We start from the raw sequence: 16,573 nt of genomic DNA, 5'->3' as shown, positions 1-16,573 counted from the left end.
CCGAAGGCTGACACGGCCGACGCGTAGGAAAAGAGTGCCCCCACGGCACAGACCTGCCCGCGGATCGGTGGGCCCCGATCGCGGGCCAGGCCACCGTGGGGGCACCCCCCGGGGCCAGATTGCCCCCCCCCCCCCCAGGACCCCGGAGCCCGCCCACGCCGCCAGGTCCCGCCGAAGGGACCTAGTCTGATCCACGCTGGCGGGACCGGCAAAACGCCAGCGGGACTTCGGCCCATCGTGGACATGAGCCCATTGAGTCACGCCGGTCCCTGCCATTCTCCAAGGCGGGCGGCGCGATTCACGCCTTGCCGACTTTTGGAGGGCCGGATAATTCAGAGGACGGCGGGGGCGGGATTCACGCCAGCCCTCGGCGATTCTCCGACCCGGCGGGGGGTCGAAGAATCCCGCCCAAGCAGTGTGTCGAAGGACACTAGGAACAAGGAACAGATAGCCCAGGTGGAATTGGGGGAGAGGAGACAATGGTGTGAAAAATAGATAGATGTAAGAATGAAAATAAATTGATAGAAATAAAAATGGGGTGAAGGTAGAGGAAAGAGTTCCCAGTCTGAAGTTGTTGAACTCAATGTAAGTCCAGAAAGCTGTAACATGCCTAATCGGAAGATGAGGTGCTGTTCCACCCGTTTGCGCTGGGCTTCACTGGAACATTGCAGCAGGCTAAGGATGGACATGTGGACATGAGTGCAGGATGGTGAGTTGAAAATATAAGAGCAGGACAGTGAGATTTCCCTCACCATTGTCCCCCCCACGCCCCACTCTACCCGGGCCATCTGTTTCCTGTTCCTAGTTACCCTTTGGCGCACCGCTTCTATCTGTTCTGCCTTTAACACACTCTAATCTCTTGACGTGCAACTATCACTACCCTTCTTCGCCTTGATCACGTCAATTTACATTCCCTTTGTCTTTCTGTCCACAATATCTTTGTCAATCTCCACCTATCGCTGGCTCTCTGTCCAGTCCCCCCTCCCACCCCTCCCACCCTGCAACAGTATAAATCTGACCCTATTTCCAGTTTTCTCCAGATTTCACAAGGACATCCAGACTTGAAACGTTAGCTCCCTTCTCTCTCCACAGATGCTGTCAGACCTGCTGATTGTCCAGTATTTTCTGTTTTTGCTTCAGAAATGTGGTTTTATATTTTGTGCATGAAAGAATCAACCAGTTTGGAGTCAGGATAAAGCCCCTCAACATAAGATGCATGAGCTAGCATGTCAATGAAACACTTCCTACAATTATTTAATTTTGTCACCTTAGTATATCTTTTATTATTGTTTTTTAAACTATATTTCCCTCAATTTCTCTCGCTTCACTTATTTCTCCTCAAATGGCCAATTTTTTATGAACTCATAGTGAAAAAGCATCAGTAGGCTATTTCAAAGTTATATTTGATATATGAAGCTTATTCAAGGGCCAGGTTCATTGTGAATTGATGCATTGAAATAAGTTCAGATGCTCCAACACATCATGCTTTGCTCAACAAACATACCAGCATGACATGTTCCTCTGATGCATGGAGGCAGAACTTGTATGTGGAGAGGTGCTGGGCACAAATGGTCTGGAGCCAGGGCAAAGGACAAAGATATGGAAAGATATGGACTTATCAGGGATTGTCAGCATGGTTTTATTTGGGGAAGATTGTGTCTTACTAACTTAATAGAATTTTTTGAGGAAGCACAAGGAGGATTAATGAGGGTGGTACAGTAGATGTTGTCCACGTGTTTTTTAAATACATTTACAGGATGTGGGCGTCGCTGGTTCGGCCAGCATTCATTGTCCATTCCTAATTGGCCTTCAGAAGGTGGTGGTGAGCTGCCTTCTTGAACTGCCGCAGTTCTTGAGATGTGGGTACACCCACTGTGCTGTTTGGGAGGAAGTTCCAGGATTTTTGACCTACCTACAGTGAAGGAATGGCAATATATTTCTGAGTCAAAGTGGTGAGTGACTTGGAGGGGAACATCCAGGTGGTGGGGGTCCCATGTATCTGCTGCTTTTTCATGGGTTTAGAAGGTTCTCAGGATCCTTGGTGAGTTACTGCAGTGCATTATATAAATGGTACACACGGCTGCCACGGTTCATCAGTGGTGGAGGGTTTGAATGTTTGTGGAAGGGAAAGCAATCAAGTGGGCTGCTTTGTCCTGGATGGTGTTGTTGCTACACTCATCCAGGCAAGTGGAGAGCATTCATTGCACTCCTGGCTTGTAGATGGTGGACAGGCTTGGGGGAGGTCAGGAGGTGAGTTACTTGCTGTAGGATTCCTAGCACATGTCCCAAAATTGGGAGGGCTGCCAAGCCAAAGCCTATATAGTCATACTCACAGAACATTTAAACTAATGTTGAGGTAGTTGAGAATTCAATAATTAGGAGATTAGATAAATAGCTTTCTTTGCAAATAATCTCTACACTGTTTGTTTCCTTTATAGTGACAGGGTAAGGGTAATCACAAACAGGCTTCAAAAGGGTATTGGAGAGAGAGGGGATGGAGCCAGTCTTGTATTCCATATGTTGAACCAACAATACAGGAAAATGTATGAGGCCCTGTTTGAGGAGTACCAGGAACTAGCAGAGAAAATAAAGCACCGGATCTCAAGGATATCGAGATAAAGCACCGGATCTCGAGGTTATCAAGATAAAGCACCGGATCTTCTCTTTCTCAGGATGAATTGCTTCCATGCTGGTTTGATGAGTGCTGAGATAGCTGGTAAATCCAATGCACAATCTCTGCCCTCTGTGGGACTGATGGTGTTTGTACAATCAGGTAGATGAGTTGTCTGGAGGCTTGTGCACTTTCTATGATGCCTAATTTCACCTCTGCCTATGTTCCCCAAGCCATTTCTTGATGTTTTTTGCAGCCTTTACAGAGGAACCGTCTTGACTTTGGTGGATCCCAACCCAGAGACTCCCATGAATTAATGGGATGTTTAACCTCTTCATGAGTCTCCTACCAAGACCAAGTTCCAAGTCAAGTAGTTGCTTCTGGGGTCCGGTATCAGGCATATGAATGAAATATCCTGCATGGTGAAGATAGTGAAGGAGGTGGTGCCGACCATGCGTACAACACCACATGGGTGGCATCCGCGGTGGAGGCATTGGGGGTGAGGGTTTCGGCTATAGATCAGCATATCCAAGGCCTGGGGGATTCTGTGCATGTGCTGGCCAAGGCTCAGGTCAGGGCTGCCACCTCACATGCAGCCATGTGCCAGAGCCACCTGGAAATTGCAGCGGCCTGTCTGAGCGTGGTCCAGTCACAGCGGGCCATGGCTGAGAACGGTGGTGGCATTGCTGGCCAACATGGTGAAGTCCCAGAGGGAGATGGTGCAGTCACTGGCTGATGTGGCACAGACCCAAAAGGTGGTGGCACAGTCCATGGGTGATGTCGTGCAGTCCAAGACGATGTTGTCCTCCCCCTGTGCTCCATGGCCACGAACATGCAGACCCTGGTCGAGATCAGAGCACGCTGTGGTGATATGCTGTAGATAATATTGCATGTACTCAGCAGTGTGACCTCCCACCAGCAGTTGCCCATGTATGCAGTAATAGAATGCAGCACGGTGGTGCAGTGGGTTAGCCCTGCTGCCTCACAGCGCAGAGGTCCCAAGTTCGATCCCGGCTCTGGGTCACTGTGTGGAGTTTGCACATTCTCCCCGTGTTTGCATGGGTTTCGCCCCACAACCCAAAGACGTACAGGGTAGGTGGAATTGCCATGCAAAATTGCCCCTTCATTGGAAAAAATGAATTGGGTACTCTAAATTTATATTTTAAAAAATGTATGCAGCAGCGTTACCGTCCACCAGCAGGTGGTGTCAGATATAAGTCAGGGCACACCTGGCCATCCTCAGAAGGTTGTAAGACGTGCATGAGGACAGTCATGCATAGGGGTAATTCTAGGGGAGTCTAAAGAAACTCTGTGATAACTTGCTTTGTATCTGATTGTTATCTTACCATGTGTATATTAATGAAAATCCTGGTTTGGATAAGTCACCAACAGTTCTATAGATTCTTTGTGAGACAACGAACTCAGAACACAACATGGTACCAGAGCGCTGAAGATTTGTAGGTAACGATAGCAGTGAGAAAGTAAAAATTTTGCGGAAGAACCGACCTGGTGAACTGCAACTGTCAATGCAGTAAAAGACACTGAAACTTGAGATGAATGGACTGAAAGCACCCCACCAGTCTCAAGTACCGGGTAACATAGACAAAAACTGTGTGTCTTCAATCAGCAGTTTAAACTCTATGTTTTGGCCCTGGGCCTACAGGCAGAGCCTGACAAAATGCGAATAACATTCCTGCCGACGGTCGCAGATCCAAAAGCAATTGAAATACATTTTCTTTTCACAATGAGGTGGACAGCAAGAGGCACAATGTCATTGGGTACTTTTATTGACACTGTTCCCACAAAAATAATGAGATATTCGAGAGATACATGGAATCTATCATCAAGGAAGAAATAGCGAGGCATCTGGATGGAAATTGTCCCATTGGGCAGACGCAGCATGGGTTCGTAAAAGGGCAGGTCGTGCTGAACTAATTTAGTGGAATTTTTTGAGGACATTACCAGTGCCAGATAACAGGGAGCCAATGGATGTGGTATATCTGGATCTCCAGAAAGCTTTTGACAAGGTGCCACACAAAAGGTTGCTGCATGAGATAAAGATGCATGGCATTAAGGGTAAAGTAGTAGCATGGATAGAGGATTGGTTAATTAATGGAAAGCAAAGAGTGGGGATTAATGGGTGTTTCTCTGGTTGGCAATCAGTAGCTAGTGGTGTCCCTCAGGGATCAGTGTTGGGCCCACAATTGTTCACCATAGATGATTTGGAGTTGGGGACCAAGTGCAATGTGCCCAAGTTTGCAGACGACACTAAGATGAGTGGTGAAGCAAAAAGTGCAGAGGATACCGGAAGTCTGCAGAGGGATTTGGATAGGTTAAGTGAATAGGCTGGGGTCTGGCAGATGGAATGCAATGTTGACAAATGTGAGGTTATCCATTTTTGTAGAAATAACAGCAAAAGGGATTATTATTTAAATGATAAAATATTAAAACATGCTGCTGTGCAGAGAGACCTGGGTGTGCTGGTGCATGAGCCGCAAAAGGGTTGGTTTACAGCTGCACCAGGTGATTAAGAAGGCAAATTGAATTTTGTCCTTCATTGCTGGAGGGATGGAGTTTCAGACTAGGGAGGTGATGCTGCAATTGTATAATGTGTTAGGGAGGCCACACCTGGAGTATTGTGTTCAGTTTTGGTCTCCTGACCTGAGAAAGGACGTACTGGTGCTGGAGGAGTGAATTAGCTAGAGATTCATTAGGTTAATCCCAGCACTGAAGGGATTGGATTACGAGGAGTGGTTGAGTAGACTGGGATTTTACTCGTTGGAATTTAGAAGGATGAGGGGGGATCTTATAGAAACATATAAAGTTATGAAGGGAATAGATAGGATAGATGCGGACAGGTTTTTTCCACTGGCGGGTGAAAGCAGAACTAGGGGGCATAGCCTCAAAATAAGGGGAAGTAGATTTAGGACTGAGTTTAGGAGGAACTTCTTCACCCAAAGGGTTGTGAATATATTGAATTCCTTGCCCAGTGAAGCAGTTGAGGCTGCTTCATTAAATGTTTTTAAGATAAAGATAGATAGTTGTTTGAAGAATAAAAGGATTAAGTGTTATGGTGTTCAGGCCGGAAAGTGGAGCTGAGTCCACAAAAGGTCAGCCATGATCTCATTGAATGGCGGAGAAGGCTCGAGGGGCCAGATGGCTTACTTCTGCTCCTAGTTCTTATGTTCCATAAGCCTACCCAGAAACAACGCAAATTGTTCAACAGCTTTGTCACTGACTTGGGGCTGAAGACCCAGTCATGCAACTTCAGTAGCCTGAAATCTTCCCTGATCCGCAGCAAATTGTCTTTGGTGTATCAAATTATAAACTACGTGAGAAGTTACTGCGGGAAGAAGATTTGGTATTGGAACAAGCAATAAAAGTTTGCCAGGTGAGCGAGGTAGCTGCACAGCAAATCAGCACAATCTGCTCAAAACATTTTGGCGCCAACACAGAGGAAGATGCCAGCATCATTAGTGCTGTGACACACGTCATAAAGAAACATGGTCTCAGTGTTGGCGGCCATTTTAGTGGCCAACAGGAGCTGCCATCTTATGCCCAATCGACATGGCAATCGACATTGCACACGGTAATGTCTGTCCTTTGGAAAAGTCTGTTCCAGGTGTGGCCGTGTTGGGAATTTTGCGAACTAGTATTTTTCGTGTCCTGCAATGGACCTGTTTAGCACAGGGCTAATTCGCTGGCTTTGAAAGCAGACCAAGCAGGCCAGCAGCACGGTTCGATTCCCGTAACAGCCTCCCCGAACAGGCGCCGGAATGTGGCGACTAGGGGCTTTTCACAGTAACTTCATTTGAAGCCTACTCATGACAATAAGCGATTTATCATTTATCATTATCATCATACCATATAAGATCAGTAAATGTGGTTTATGAGCTACTTCTGGATGAACAGCTCTTCAATGGTTTCATTGTAACCAAGGACCAGGAGAGTCTGGCCCAAAAAGATGAAGGCACAATTTCAAAAAAGAATTAAGTTAGTAAGAACTCGCTGGAAACCATCAAAACCAGATGGAAAACAATGGTGTTTCTAAATGATTCATTATTACGATGCAACCTTGACATAAAAACAAGGGCCAACCTCCTCAGTCAGTCTGCTTTGCACAGGCTGAACATGCAGCTGAAAGTCTCTAATCGGCCGGGACTGTCGGTATACTATGGTACAAAAAAGATGGAGACTTACTGTGAATGTGAACTTGAGCTCTCCGTGGATGACATGATGTACTATTTTATATTATGGACATGAAAATTGAGTCCATCATAGGAGCGGATACAGGTGAATCCCTGAACTTAGTTGAGCGACTGTGTGATCCAGAAGATGAGGGCCAGCTGAATACTACAGATCTCTACAAGATATCTTAGTGCAGTCATTTGATGACGATTCAGAAGAAAGCCAAAGAGATGGAAGAGCTAAAGAACATCCGCAATTCTGGTTAACAGTCTTCAAGAAGGTATATGTGCCCAGTGGCATGATACAGGAGCATGACAAGCCCATATTAAAGCATCTACAAGATGTGATGTTAAATGTTCAGAGCATGAGAAGCCGAGAATACAAAAATATACTAGATAGATTTTCGACCTGACAAGCTTGAATCTTCATTCTTTGATTAACTAGAAATCATAGGGTGCACAGGCTGTAAGTTCAACTGGAAGAAGGGCAAAAATGTCACATTGAAAACAATTAAAGCTAAACTGAAGCACAAAGATAATAGCACTCACAGTTTTGAAAACTGTATCAGCGTGGAATGTTAAATAAGAGCACGACATCGAAACTAGAGGCTGACTTTGAAATTGGCTGCCTGCTATGTGAACACATAATTCGGTGTGCAGTGTTGTATTTTACTGGAGAAATCATTGCAGACGATACTGAATCCGATGATGAAACTACGAAGACTGGTATGCTGACCTCGAAGATGAGGCGGAACACAAAGGCGTCGAACATGAACCAGATGAAGACGGGTATGAAATGTTTGCGCATCTATTCTGCAGTAGTTGATGAAGAAGCCCAAGGTATGCTACTCCGGCAGTTCGGCGGGAGTGACGAGGTGGTCACCATAAGATATAGGAGCAGAATTAGGCCATTAGGCCCATTGAGTCTGCTCTGCCATTCTATCATGGCTGATATGTTCCTCATCTGCTACCTACAATGTTACAGACCAATAGTTGGATTGCAAAATCAGCCAGAGCATCTCCTCCCTAGAACACATGACCTAGGAGCAGGAGTAGGCAATTTAACCTCCCAAGCCTAACACCCTCAATGTGATCATGGCTGATCCCATCCTGATTTCAACTCCACCATCCTGCCTATTCTCCATAACCCTTCAACCAATGACCAATTAAAAATCTGTCTAACTCCTCCTTAAATTTACTCACTGTCCCTGCATCCTCCACACTCTGGAATAGCGAATTCCACAGATTCACAACCCTTTGGGAGAAGTAAATTTTCCTCAAATCTGTTTTCAATTTTCTACCTCTTATTCAAAGATTATGACCTCTCATTTTAGAATACCCCACAAGAGGAAGCATCAGCTCCACGTCTACTTTATCCATATCTGTTAGCATCTTGTACGCCTCAATTAGATCTCCCCTCATTCTTCTAAACTCAAGGTAGTCTAGGCCTAAAATGTTCAATCTCCCGTCAGATGACAAACCCCTCATCTCTGGAATCAATCTAGTGAATCTCCTCTGAACTGCCTCGAATGCCACTACATCTTTCCTCAAATAAGGGAACCAAAACTGTGCACAATTGTCCAGGTGTGGTCTTACCAATGCCTTTTATAGTTGCGCCAACATTCCATTTGCTTTCCTTGTTATCTGCTGAATCTGCATACTAGTTTTCTGTGACTCATGCACGAGGACACCCAGATCCCTCTGCATCGGAGCACCCCAACGTCTCTCCCCATTTAGATAATAAATTGCCTTTCCATTTTGTTGAGCAAAATGAATGACTTCACAATTACCCACGTTAAACTCCATCTGCCACATTTCAGCCCACTCGCTATCTAACCTATCTGAACATGAAATGAAATGAAATGAAAAAATGCAACTTACTGTACCACTTATTTTTGTGTAATCTGCAAACTTGGCTATAAAACCTTCTATCCCTCCTTCCAAGTTGTTAATCTAGATTGTAAATAGCTGGGGCCCAAGGACCGAACCCTGTGGCACCACATAAGTTACATCTTGCCATCCAGGAAAAGACCCATTCATCTCGACTCTTTGTCTCCTGTCCATCAGCCAGTCTTCTATCCAAGCTAATAAATTACCCCTAATCTCACCTTGTGAATCAACCTTTTGTGCAGCACCTTAAAAAACACCTTATGGAAGTCCAGATATACTACATCTACAGGAGCCCTATTATCCACTAAAGGATCCCCATTATCCACTTTGCTTGTTATATCTCCGAAGAACTCAAGAAAATTAGTCAAACATGATTTTCCCTTCATAAAACCATGCTGACTCTGATGAATAGCACTTTGGTTTTCCAAATGTCTTGATATTAAATCCCTGCTAACAACTTTCCAACAACAGATGTTAAATTAACTGGTCTGTAATTTCTCCCATTCTGTCATCCTACCTTTTTAAATAAGGGCATTAAATTAGCATTTTTCCAATCCACTGGAACCTTTCCCGTGTCCATGGAATTTTGGAATATCATAACCAATGGATGCACTATCTCTGCTGCCACTTCCTTTAACACCCTGGACCATCAGGCCCTGGGGACTTGTCTGCCCTCAATCCCAAGAGTTGGTTGAGTACCATTTCCCTATTGATGCTGATTGTTCCAAGTTCCACTGTTTCTATTACCTCTGAATTGCCCATTCCTATAGGAATGGTACTAGTGTCCTCCACCGTGAAAACTGAGGCAATGTATTGATTTAACAGCTCTAACTTTCTATGTTTCCCACTATTAACTCACCAGTTTCATCAACCAAGGGGCCAACATTCACGTTCACGACTGTCTTCGCTTTTATGTACCTGTGGAACCTTTTGCTATCCTTTTTGAAATTCTGTGCTAGCTTTTTTCGTAATTTACCTTAGTTTTTTAAATTACTTTTTAGTATCCCTTTGTTTATGTTTGAAAGTTTCCCAATCCTCCAATCTGCTACTTGCCACCTGCAATATGCTATAAAACTTGTTTTTTTTGTCTTTATAATGTCCTTGACCTCCTTGTTTAGCCACTGGGGATGCCCAGACCTTGCTGGACACTGAGAAGGGTGGGTGCTCTGAGATGGGCATTCCAAAGGGGTGGCACGATAGCGAGGCGCTCCAACATCCAGTTGAGGGCGCAGAATTAGGCGTTGTCACACAATCCTGTGATAACGTGTCAGCGCCTGAGGTTCCACCTGAACATCCGCATTCGTCCATTCACAGGGTGCAGATCAGCACCGATCCAGGGGCTGCCAAGCCAAACATAAAGAGAAAAGAATCTGCAAACTAATTGTTAAAAGTAGAAGGAGGAACAGGAGAAGAATGGGAGAGCTAGCTCATCCCACAGACATGAACAAAGAAGAAGCTGATGATGCACATGTGGCAATCTTGGATGCATGGCTTCCAAAGGCACAGTGTAAAGAGTATACGAAGCAAGACACCGGCACGCAAACCAGTCTTCGAAAAGACTGGCAACAGCCCAAGTGATCACAGAGGTGATCATGTGAGGAACAATGACCTGTGCGAAAAGAATGGACACTGACCAGGCATATCATCTTTGGGCAGCACAGTAACACAGTGGTTAGCACAGTTGCTTCACAGCTCCTGGGTCCCAGGTTTGATTCCTGGCTTGGGTCACTGCCTGTGCGGAGTCTGCACGTTCTCCCGGTATATGCATGGGTTTCCTCCGGTTTCCTCCCACACTCCAAAGATGTGCAGGTTAGTTGGATTGGCCATGCTAAATTGCCCTTTAGTGTCCGAAACGGTTGGGTGGGGTTATGGGGATAGGATGGAGGCGTGAGCTTGGATAGGGTGCTCTTTCCAAGGGACAGTGCAGATTCGAAGGGGCGAATGATCTCCATCTGCACTGTAAATTCTATGATTCTACGATTCTAAGTATCTAAAGGAAGAGAGTAGCTAACGTGAATGTTGGTCCCTTGGAGGATGGGATCAGGGAGTTAATAATGGGCAACACAGAAATGGCAGAATTGCTAAATCAATATTTTGATTCAGTTTTCACAGTGGAGGACATATGTATGATCCCAATAGTAACAGATAATGCAGAGGTAATAGAAAGGCCGAACCAAGAACAAAGAACATTGCAGCACAAGAACAGGCCCTTCAGCCCACCAAGTCAATCCAGATTCCTTATTTAGGCCTACTACTTATTGCCCAAATGATCAGTATCCCTCCATTCCACACTCATTCATGTGTCCATTAAGATACATATTAAATGTTGCTATTGTACCTGCTTCCACCACCTCCACTGGTAATGTGTTCCAGGCACCCACTACCCTCTGCATGAAAAACCTTCCCTGCACATCTCTCCTAAACCTTCCCCCTCTCACCTTGAACCTGTGCCCCCTTGTAATTGAATCTTCCACCCTGGGAAAAAGCTTCTGACTATTCATCCTGTCTATACCTCTTGTAATTTTGTAGACCTCAATGAGATCTCCCCCCAGCCTCCATCTTTTCAACGAAAACAAAACCTCTCCTCATAGCTAACACCCTCCAGACCAGGCAACATCCTGGTAAACCTTCTTTGCACTCTCCAAAGCATCCACATCCTTCTGGTAGTGTGGCGACCAGAACTGCGCACAATATTCTAAATGTGGCCTAAATAAAGTTTTATACAACTGTAACATTACCTGCCAACGCTTGTACTCAATGCCCCAGCCGATGAAGACAAACATGGTGCATGCCTTAAGTACCTTATCCACCTGCATTGACATTTTCATGGAACTATGGACCTGAACACCCAGATCTCTTTGTAGGTCAATGCTCCTAAGGGTTCTGCCATTTACTCTATAGTTCACACCTGAATTTGATCTTCCAAAATGTATCATCTCGCATTTGTCTAGATTGAACTCCATCTGCCATTTCTCAGCCAGTGCTCTAACCTATCTATATTCTGCTGAATTTTCTGACAGTCCCCTTCACTATCTGCAAACTTGCTATTCAGACCATCTATATTTTCCACCGGATCATTTATATATATATTACAAACAGCAGTGGTTTGATCCAGCATTGATCCCTGTGGAACACCACTAGTTACAGATCTCCAATCTGAAAACTCTCTTCCACTGTTATTCTCTGGTCTCCTGTTGCCAAGCCAATTCTTGATCCACCTAGCTATCACATCCCAAATCTCATTCGGCTTTACCTTTGAACTAGCCTGCCTCTAGGGACCTTTTCAAACGTTTTACTGAAGTCTATGTAGACGACATCCACAGCCTTTCCCACATCAATTAATTTTGTCAACTCCACAAAAACTCTATCAGGTTGATAAGACATGACCTTCTCCGCGCAAAACCATGTTGCCTATCACTAACAAGTCCATTCGCTTCCAAATGTGAATAAATCCTGTCCCTCGGTATCTTCAACAACAGCTCCCCATGACAAGCCTATAATTACCTGGATTATCTCTGCTTATTAAACAAAGGGACAACATTGGCTACTCTCCAGTCCTCTGAAGCCTCTCCTGTGGTTAACGATTATGCAACGATATATGTTAAGACCCCAGCTATTTCCTCTCTTGTTTCCCACAGTAACCTGGGATATACCCCATTCAGCCCATGGGACTTATCTACCTTAATGCATTTTAAAATATCCAACACTTCCTCCTTCATTATGCTGACTTGTCCTAGAGCATTCACACACCCATTTCTAAACTCAACCACTGTCATGTCCCTCTCCTTGGTGAATACCGATGCAAAATATTCATTAAGAATCTCACCCACTACCTCTGACTCCACGCGTAACTTCTCTGCTTTGTCTTGAATGGGCCTCCTCTTTCCCTAGCTACCCTCGTGCTCCTTATATATGTATAAAAGGTTTTGGGATTTTCCTTGACCCTGCTTGCCAATGACATTTCATGGCCTCTTTTAGCCCTCCTGTTTGAGTTTGCTTCTGCTTTCCCCAAATTCTTCAAAAGCTTTGTCTGTTTTTAGATGCCTAGACCTTATGGATGCTTCCTTTTATTTTTTGACCAGTCTCACAATTTCTTCGGTCATCCACGGTTCCCTGATCCTGCCATTTCTGTCCTGTATTCTAACCAACTGGCCTTTAAAAGACTCCCACTTATGAAATGTGGATTTACCCTCAAACAGCCGCTCCCAATCCACATTCTCCAGCTCTTGCCGAATTCTATTGTAGTTAGCCTTTTGCGCAATTTAGCACCCTCACACGTGGACCACTCATGTCCATATCCATTAGTATTCAAGAACTTACGGAATTATGATCATTATTTTCAAAATGTTCCCCGACTGGAACTTTTGTCATCTGGCTGGGCTCATTCCCCAATACTATGTCCAGTAAGGCCCTCTCCCTGGTTGGACTACCAACATACTGTTTGAAAAAACCTCTTGGTCCCTCCCTTAACCATGTCTTCATAATAGTAACAATGTCATAATTCCCCACATTAATCCATGCTCTAAGTTCATCCATCTTACCTGTTATACGTTCAACTGAGAACAATCATCACCAATAGGGAAAAAGGACTAATCAAACTATTGAGAAGAAGGCAGACAAGTCCCCAGAGCCTGATGGCCTCCATCCTAGGGTCTGAAAGGAGGTGGCAATTGTTAAGCAATGGGTTAAGAGACATTCTAATTAGTTGTCTCATTTATGTTAAGCATCCAATAATTGACACTGATATGTAAAGGGGCTTCAGGTGGCCCTTGTGTCAGGTGATGTGATGTTAGAGTAAAGTCTGTTGAAGGAAATTAAAGGTGTATTGTGGAAAAGCAGCAAAACCTTTGACTCTTTATACTACAGCAGCTAAACGTCTAACAAATGGCAGCAGAGGATAGTTGCTGTGCAAGTGTGAAGGGTTGAAAGATACAACTTTTTCAGACCAAACCAAGGAGTGAGAAAAAAACCAAAAAATATGGCTGAACCGAGGTTAAAGGTGGCTGGATATAACTACACCCCCCCCCCCCCCCTTATTTTCTGAAAGGGGATCGTACGATCAATGGAGAAGTGCAGTATTTATGTGGACTAAGGTAACTGTCTTGGGAAAGGGAAAACAAGGTATGGCATTGGCTCTTTCTTTACCTGATGACAGTAAAATCCGAAGCAAAGTGTTTTCTGAGCTGGAATTGGAAGAGTTAGGCTCAGAAGAAGGTCTGGAGACTCTATTACGTGACATGGATAAGACTTATCAAAAGGCTGATTTGTTAAGTACGTATGAAGCATGGTCGGATTTTGATAGGTTCCGGAAAATAGAGGAATTCTCAATGGAAGACTATATAATGGAATTTGGCACATTATATAAAAGGCTGCAGAAACACAACCTGGAATTTCCAGTCTGTGTTGGCCTTTAAACTACTTGACTGTGGTAGAGTGAGCAACATGGTTAGGCTCCTGATTTTCACAGGAGTTTAGTTTGTGGATAAGGATACCTTATTCGATCAGATGACAGAAGCTTTAAAAAAGTTTCTGGGGAAACATTCGATTCCGATGGCTCTGATGACCAAAATAGGTCAACTTGCAATAAAGCAGAATATAGAAGACACACGATCAACAAGATGGCGGAATCGCATGGCTACAAACAGGTTCCAAGACTACAGAGGGAGATCGGGACCCGGAAAGTATGAAGACAGAAACCCAGTTAGAACCTACAATAGGAAGATGAACCTCAGAAATGCCTGCGGTATGATAAATCGATGTTTTCGATGTGACTCTCAATACCATTATGCTTTCAACTGCCCAACACGTTGTAATAGAGTGTTTGAAGCGACACATGAAACAGAAGAGTCATGGAGGAAAAAGATAGTGACCAGAAAGAAGGCATTGTCCTATTAACAAGCAGCTTTACACCGGTAATGAGGGTGTTGGTTGCAGAATCATTCAATTGTGCTGTATTGGACAGTGGCTGCACATCTACAGTGTGTGGGATTGACTGGTTAAAATGTTACCTGGACTCGTTGAATGCTGAAAATCGTAACAAGGTTAAGGAATTTGAAAGTTCCACATGTTTCAGGTTTGGGAATGATAATACTCTGAAGTCGCTGAAAAGAGTGGTGATCCCTTGCAATATTGCTGGAGTGAATCATTTCATTAGCATGGATGTTGTATCAAGTGAGATACCCTTGCTTCTAAGCAGACCGTTGATGAAGAAAGCACACATGAAACTGGATATGGAACAGGATAAGGCAACTGTTTTTGGAAAGACGGTGGACTTACAATTTACACAGTCGGGACACTATTGTATTCTATTACTGACAAATAATATTTCAAGTACAGTTGTTAAGGATGTGTTATTGGCAGTTGGAAATGGGACATTAGCTGATAAAAAGCTTGTTGTATTAAAACTGCATAGGCAATTTGCACATCCGTCTCCTCAGAGGCTGAAAAAATTATTAAAGGATACAGGGGTAAGGGATGAAGACTATACTAAACTGATAGAACAGGTTAGTGATCATTGTGAAGTTTGTAGGAAGTACAGAAGAACATCAGCATGACCGATAGTAACCTTGCCTTTGGCCAAGGATTTTAACGCCATTATGGCCCTGCACCTTAAGATCTGGGATAAAGCCAATAATATATTTATTTTGCATTTTGTAGATTTAGCAACCAGATTTAGTCAATCAACGATTGTACGAAGTAAAGAAAAGAGAGTAATTCCGGATCAAATCGTGGAAAACTGGATAGGGACAGGAATGGGCCCACCGGCAAAATTCCTTACGGACAATGGGGGAGAATTTGCTAATGATGAGTTTAGGGATATGTGTGCAAATGTGAATATCACAGTTATGAATACGGCTGCGGAAAGTCCATTTAGTAATGGTGTGTGTGAAAGAAACCACGCGGTAATAGATGACATGCTCCGGAAAAGTTTGGCAGATAGACCAAACTGCAAGTTAAATTCAGCTTTAGTATGGGCAGTACATGCAAAGAATTCATTGCAGATGGTTGGGGGCTATAGTCCCTATCAATTAGTGTTTGGTAGAAACCCTAAGATTCCGTTCATCTTAGATGACCAGCCTCCAGCTTGGGAAGGGACAACGATTAGCTCTGCTTTTGCTGGGCATTTAAACGCATTACATAGCAGTAGAAAAGCCTTTCTGGAAACAGAAGTCTCTGAAAGAATTTGCAGAGCTTTAAGACATAATGTACGACCTTCAGATGCTTTTTTCAGCAAGGAGACATGGTATACTATAAGAAAGACAGTTCTGATAGTACATCGGTTAGTGAACAGGTCCGCAGGAAAAGGTCGAGAACTATTGAAAGGACATCCCACAGCAGAAGGGAAAGATCAAGCAGTAGCAGTACAGAACAAGATACCAGACGGGAGAGGGAACATAGTTTATCAAGGTCTCGGAATATGAGTAAGACTATGAATACTAATAGGAGTAGAAGCCTACATGCATGTGAGATTTTGGTGGCTTCCAATAAATTAGATGAAAAAGTTATCAAAGATGCCAAACAGCAAGAACTGCATAGTTGGAGTGAAGTTGGGGTATACCCAGAAGTACCGGACAGGGGACAAAGAGCTCTATCCCACAGATGGATTTGTACAGAAAAGGTTCTTCCGGATGGAACTTATAAGGCAAAGGACAGGCTTGTGGCAAGGGGATTTGAAGAAAACTTAGAAGATCAGGATTTAAGGGTAGATTCACCTAAGGCAGGAATGGGTGTTTTAAAGATCTTCTTGGCTCTATTAGCCACAAAGGCATGGGAATGCAAATCTATGGATATAAAAGCTGCCCTTTTGCAGGGGCATCAGCTCCAAAGAGACATTTTCTCCGTCCTCCGAAAGAGGCAGCTTACATAGAAGGGGTACTCTGGAAGT

General features: G+C 44.1%; 1 protein-coding gene across 5 annotated transcripts in view; it reads right to left on the bottom strand.

Moving 5' to 3' along the window:
• The window catches only part of LOC119966976 (dynein heavy chain 8, axonemal-like), a 1,648,910-nt gene that overhangs the window by 1,272,916 nt on the left and 359,421 nt on the right, over nucleotides 1-16,573 (bottom strand). The window lies entirely within an intron of this gene.

This window comes from Scyliorhinus canicula, chromosome 6 (genome assembly GCF_902713615.1).
Source record: "Scyliorhinus canicula chromosome 6, sScyCan1.1, whole genome shotgun sequence".
NCBI lineage: Eukaryota > Metazoa > Chordata > Chondrichthyes > Carcharhiniformes > Scyliorhinidae > Scyliorhinus > Scyliorhinus canicula.
This window is presented reverse-complemented; position numbering and strand designations above follow the sequence as displayed.